Genomic DNA, 7,105 nt, shown 5'->3' on the forward strand with positions numbered 1-7,105 from the left:
GATAGACACTTCAAAACAATCTGAAATAGTTGAACATCAAATATCATCTTGTTTTCAACAACACATGTCACAGAATTATTGAGATGATTAAATCCTAAATGTTTGGAACGTCACTAATATTTACAGAAATAAAGAAGAACTTTAGTTGTTCAGTCAGATTTCAACATGTTTTCAGAAATGATTGAGCTTTTCTTATGGAACAATGGCTGCAGGATGAATTCTCTACTAATGAGGAAAAAACTAACATGGAAAGGCTGAAGCAGCACAAACTGACTTTAAACACATTTTCAGCTTCTACAATAAAACAACTGAAGGAAAATAAATGTTTCTTCTTACCTGTTACATTCAGTTTAGTTCCAGAGCCAAAGATGGGGTAGAAGTAGTCTCCACACAGTGAAAAAGACTAATACAAAAACCTGTGTTGAGAGAGTCAGCTGAGGTGAAGGAGTCCAAATGAGGAAGTAGGATCATATTTCAGCTCCATGATGTGTTTCTCTAATGTTCACATCAACATGACTGTCTCTTCTTCTCTTTTCTTTTAGCCACACTAGCAGCATGGCTCTGATGTTAATGTCAGTGGTTGCTCAGTCCACTATTTTAGTAGCGTGGGCCCCCGTCAGCCAACTCCACTAGAGCGCTCAGCAAGCTACATGACGTCATCAGAGACAGCTCATCCTGATGACGTTATTCTCACAATGGGAGACTTCAATCAGTGCAAGCTATGGACTGTATTCCCCAAATACTACCAACATGTGGACAAGAAAAACACCTTGGATCATGTTTTCAGTTATGTACGGGGTGCATACAGGGCTGCACGCCACCCCCACTTCAGACACACAGACCACATCTCTTCCTGTACCCAGCCTACAGATAAAACCAACAAACCCGTCACCAAATAGGTTAAACTCTGGAGCACCCTGCAGGACTGTTTTGCTAGGACAGACTGGGATGTGTTTAAATCTGCAGCCACACTGGAGGACTCTTCTGTTAGCACACAGGACTATGCTGAGTATGTGACTGGGTACATCAGCACTTTTGTTAACAACATTGTACCCACCATACAAGTCAGGAAGTTCCCAAACCAGAAGCCTTGGATAGACAGATAGGACACATGGTTTGTGTTCTCTCTCTTGCATTTAAATCAGTTCAATGAGGCAGAATACAAAGCTGCAAAGTACGGATTGAGAAAAGTCAACACAGCAGCCAAGAGGTAGTACAGAGAAGCTGGACAGACCTGACACAATGTTCCCTCCGCTGTATGTCTACCATTCCAACAGGTCCACCTTGGAAGCCATCGCTCCTACCCTCCATATTTGCCTGTCCCACTTAGAAAATAAAAACTCCTACATCAGGATGGTCTTTTCTGACTACAGCTCCACCTTCAACATGGTCATCCCCCACAAACTGACCCATGAGCCGTCTGTACTCGGACTGCACCCCACACTCTGTGACTGGCTCCTGGACTATTTGACTGGCAGGTCCCAGTCTGCCAGCATTGGGAACAGCACTTCAGACAGCATCTCCATTAACATTGGCACCCCACAGGGTTGTATATTCAGCCCCATCCTCTACACCCTGCTCACCCATGACTGTGTCGCCTCCCACAAGGATAACACCATCCTGAAGTTTGTGGACCACACTGCAGTGATAGGACGCATCACTACAGGAGGGAGGTGGCCAGTCTGATCGCATGGTAGGACAACAACCTCACCCTCAACACGGACAAGATCAGAGAAGTTGATGTGGAAAGGGTGAGCACTGAAAACCTCACCTGGACAATGAACAGCTGGTTAAGAATGAGGAGGCTGAGGAAGTTCAGCATGATGCCCAAGATCTTCAGGCAACTTCTACAGTTGCTTCGTTCAGAGCATCGTGAACAGCTGCAGACTAAAGAATGGATGATGGATTGACATCAACCTTTCTAACACATTCTTGGTCCCCAGAGGATCAACTTCATTAACTGACTTTGTTGATTCAGACTTTTTATCTAGCACCACCAGCAGGTCAACATCTGTGGTTCAGACTGAAACATCTCAACAACTGTTGGATGGATTGTCGTTTAATCTGGTACAGACGTTCATGTTCCCCTGAGGATGAACAGCACGAGCTGTTTTGGTGATCAGGAACTCCTTCCTACAAATTTTAAAAAAGGATTGAAACTGATGTTTTTCTGTTACATTAAGGCAAAAAAAAAATCTCTGAAACTCACTGAGTCAGGAAGGTCTGAATGCACTGGTCATGCTTTCCATGGAGAGGGAACTAGTCAGGAACATGTCTGATCTCAATGAGAAACTGATCATCTGTTGTAATGTTGTAGCCTGAAGTTACTGAACGTTGCTAATGTGTGTTAATGCTGTGAAGCTAAGCTAAAGCTAATAACTAATTCCCACTAACTAGAGTCAATGTCTCCTAGAGCTGACATCCATTGGGTTTCTCCTCATCTTTCTGTCATCAGTTCCCACGCTCAGCATGCTAAACTGAATGGACAGGGAGTGTTATGCCCCGTCTAGGGGTGTCTAGGACACAACATGATTTAAGGCCCTATCTTCCCCAAGTCCCAAGTAGCCACCATAACACTACCGAATGCAATGGAAAGAAATAATTTATTTACAGAAAATTAATTTATTTAACAATGGGTGGATGGTATCTTCGGGGTGGACTAAGGCCAAAATAACAAACAAAACAACCCTACTTAGAAATAAATCAGATAACCTAACAAATGAAAACAAAGTACAAAACACTTACCTCCCTACCTAAATAAACAGGAGAAAAGAAGGTAACAAAACTAGCAGTCCACCCCTACTACTCAAAGTAAACGAACAAACCAAAACTCATGAACAACAAACAAGCAAAAGCTGTGGCCGGTTGAGAGATAAGTGGATGAGGAAAAACCTGCTGCCAGCGCAGGCCTGGCATCTTGGCCGCTTATATATGCGGGAGCTCCGTGCTCCAGCCAATCAAGAGCCAGGACCGGGACCTTCCCACCAATCACCTCAGAGGCATAGCACACACCTACTAAATGTAAAGAAAAACAAAACAACAACACAACAGCTGATAACTATTACAATGAACGTAACAGGGAGAGTGTGAGGACTAAACAACTGCATCATTTTATTTTGCTGTTTGATCAGTGAAGTGGTCACTAAGTTTCAGACTCCAACGCTCACAAGCATCGACTCAGGCCTGCACCGTTTTATTTGAATGGACATTCCTTTTATTGTTTGGTTTAGTGCAGAGTGAATGTGTGTTTAAGTTAAAACATTTTATTTTTATATTTCAAAAGCATAGCTACAAGGGACAGGTGCTACACTGATGATTGTCTGACTAGCTCCATCATCAGATCAACATTTGAATTTGTCTGATACTTTATGACCAAATATCACAGTTTCCTTGATATTTGCTCATTTTAAATACACTGCATGGCCAAAAAAAAAAAGTCACCATCTGGAATTAACTAATCAAATAGGTAGGAACCTCCTATTGGATAATTACTGCATGGGTGATTATCTTTCAGCTGGCAACAAGTTTTTAACCCCAACTGATGCAATGAGTAGCTTCTCTTTTCTTAAACAACCATGTCTAAAGACACATCCTGTGGTCGTGGAAAAGATGTTAGTCTGTTTGAGAAGGGTCAAATCATTGGCATGCATCAAGCAGAGAAATGATAATAATAATAATCAATTTTATTTGTATTGCACTTTACATTTAAAGCAATCTCAAAGTGCTTCAGGGCAAACAGTTTAAAAAATAAAATAAATTAAGTTAATCTAAGGAGATTGTAGAAACTACTAAAATAGAGTTAAGAACTGTCCAATGCATTAGTACAACATTTTGTGATTTAGTTCATCTATGAAGGACAAACACAGCAGGGGCCTCTGGACTGGGTGTGGAAGGAGAGGATGAGAAAGAGGAGGAAGATGTGGTTGTTTTATTTGTGTCAGCAATCAGCATTGAGTTAGAGACTGTCCAAGAGTCTGGAATAACCAGGGTGGACAGAAGACAGCAGAGGACTGATGGTGAACGAGGCTGGGGACAGATCTGGATCAGAGGGACTCTGTGGACAGTAAGAAGACATCCTCAGGACAGATAGAGAGTTTGAGAAAGGTGATAGAAGATGAGAGTGAAAGTGATTTACTGAGTATGTGATGATTGTATTTGATGAAGATAAATGTGATGCTGATGGCTACAAAATAAATATGATTTGTAAATATGATTCACCCCTTACGGAAGAGCATTGCACTCACTGGATAAAAAAAAAAAAAAATAGACACCTTATCTCGTAATTACGAGATCCTGATCTCTAAGATAAAGAAAAAGGAAACGTCTGTAAATCCTCTCTCAGTGGCAATGATGGCGCTATCACAGCTAATCTGCTATTACTTGCTCCTCGGTTTGAGACACTGGGAAATATTAATGTTTCTTAAAAATGAGGATGGTATTAATATTAGTATGTCAACACTGTGCAGGCATCTCAAGTCTTTAGGACTGTTCAGGCGGAAAGCCCAGTCTGACATGCTGGATGTCGCTCTCTTCCTGCAGGAGCAGTTGAACCAACACAGGATGCTTCATGGATGCAAATTCATGCATTTGAAATGCATCCAATCTGGTTTAGTAGTGACTCGGAGAACTGTATAGCACCTGTTAAAAATCCTAGACCCTCAGGGAGTACAGCTAAGGCAACGGAACCGTCTAAGAAGAAACCTGTATACAAACCCAGGCCCCCACTTCTTATGTGGCAGTTTTCCTCTTCTCGTAATTACGAGATAAGGTGTCTATTTTTTTTTTATTTTATTTTTTTTATCCAGTGAATGCAATGCTCTTAACCCCTTGTTCATATCAAATATTGATTTAGCAGCTTTAAGTGTTACAGAGTGTTAGGAAAGGACAAAAGGTCACCATAATTCTCAGGGTTCCTCCTCTGAGAACCATCATGAAACCACAGGACACTGATGGAAATCCGTCCATCAACATCAGCGTCCTAATAAGCTGCTGCTAGAAGAACTAAGTCCTGACCTGACATCAGTAAACAACAAGTGCTGCTGGAAGTGTTTTCATTAAGAGAACATTAACATTGTGAAGCAGGAATGGACTTTATTCCAGCAGCAGCTCAGAGCAGAGGAGCTTCATCTTCATCTGGAACATTTGTCTGAAATCATTTATTCTATTGAACTTTGACTTTTAAAATCTCTTTGTGTTCTTTTGCTCTTTCATTGAATTCTTTTGATTGACTTTGTATTTCTGCTCTTTGTTCTTCTCTGTCTTGTTTTCATCTTTTTTCTAACTGTTGAAATATCTGCTAACAACATCAATAAATCTGATGTCAAATAAATAGTGAGAGCAGGAAAGAAGAATCTCCCTCAGCTCAGTATGTTTGGGACTCTGTCTGAGATGGAGGTGAAATATGTGAACCTGGGCTGTGGTTTACTGCTCTCTTCCTGTCACAAACACTGTTTGACATCTGTTCATCTGTTGGTTTTTGTTCAGGCTGCTCGCATCATTTCTCACTGTGGGCAACATACTTCCAACAGGCGCAGTAGTAGGTGGCTGAATGATCGACTTTAACTTTCTTTATATCCATCTCCCAGCCGTTCTGTGTATTCACAGATGAGAAATCATTTTCCTGAGGATGATTGTAATCTTTAGTAATTCTGCCATTGCTTTTATCAAAATAAAGAATCAGTCCGAATGTTTCCGTTTCCTTCTTCTGGTACCAGTATACATCATTATCATAACACTGGTCAGTTCGTCCACATCTGAAGGAGACTGTTTGACCAACTCTCCTGGTCAATGTTAACTGGTCCTGGGTCAGCTCTGCTGCCATGGCAACCAGCGCTGTAGAGACACAGACAGATAGATGAAGGTTAGTGAGACAGTGTTTGTTAAAGGTGGAGTTTGTTGGAAACACTCACCTGAACACAGACAGCACAGAGCAGCAGCTGGGAGGAAAAGCATTTTGTGCAGTGGTGTATCCTCTGGTGAACCTGGGGAGAAGTGGAGCTCTGATACAGCTGAGGCCCAACAAGGACGAGCTGTGAGATCAGACGAGGCCACGTGGTTTCTAGCAGGTCCTCTAAGCTCCCATCAGCCCCTGCAGCCCACAGATGAGACTGCTGCTGCTGGTTGACAGCTCAGATGAAGCTGCTGTGTGCTTTCATGGTCTTGATTTCAATCTGACAGCAGATGAAAAAAATCTGGGTCACATGATGCAGAAAGACTAAAAAACATTCATGTTCCCACAAACACATTCAGGTTGGTGGTGAATTTAGTAACACAGACTGTTATCTGTTGTTGAAGAGCTGAGATGAAAATACAAAACCACAAATCCACACAGCTCCTCAACTCTGATTGAACTCTAACTATTTGACATTTAAAGAGATGAAAGCATTAAAAATCCTTGACAGAGCAGCTTTACTGTGTAATATGTAATATTACTGTGCAGCTTTAATATCTCTCAGGACATACAGGAGGAATTTGACAAGTGAAAGCAGAAGATCAAATGTTTGACTTCAACTCCTAAAAGTAGAATCAAAGCTCAGTGACTCTGAGAGATTTTGCTCAGTTAGAAGAGATTTCCTGCTCTGACATGTTTGATAAATCCAGACCTGATCAGCTCTGATCATTTTGTTGCTGCCTGAGGCTGAAATGAAGAAGCAAAGAGAAGCAGCGTCATCCTGTGGTGAGTCACTGGAAGTACAAAGGCATCCAGACACAAATGACACACAATGGTTGAGAAAAACAGCTCTGAGCTCTGGATGCTGAACATCCACCAAGTTCTGGACAAACAGAGTCATTATGGTGCCAGCTGCTTGTTCATTACCACTGGAGCTGTTCACATCTGCAGCTTTAGCATTCAAAGAAAAACTCCAATGATGAGTTTGATCAATGAAAAGAAGAAAGAAAATGAAAATCTCCATGAATCATTTCATTCCTCCTTCTTTTCAGACTGGATCTCTCTCTATCTCTACTTTCATGATATTCAGCAGATATGATCAGTATCAGTTACTGTACTTAGACACTTTCTTTCATTTTAATGTTTGCACTTCTGGATTTAAACAAGAACACATTTGCTCAGATGTTTTTTCCTGCCGTCACATTAGTAATCTTT

Source organism: Chelon labrosus (genome assembly GCF_963514085.1).
Source record: "Chelon labrosus genome assembly, chromosome: 6".
In the NCBI taxonomy this organism is placed as follows: Eukaryota; Metazoa; Chordata; class Actinopteri; order Mugiliformes; family Mugilidae; genus Chelon; species Chelon labrosus.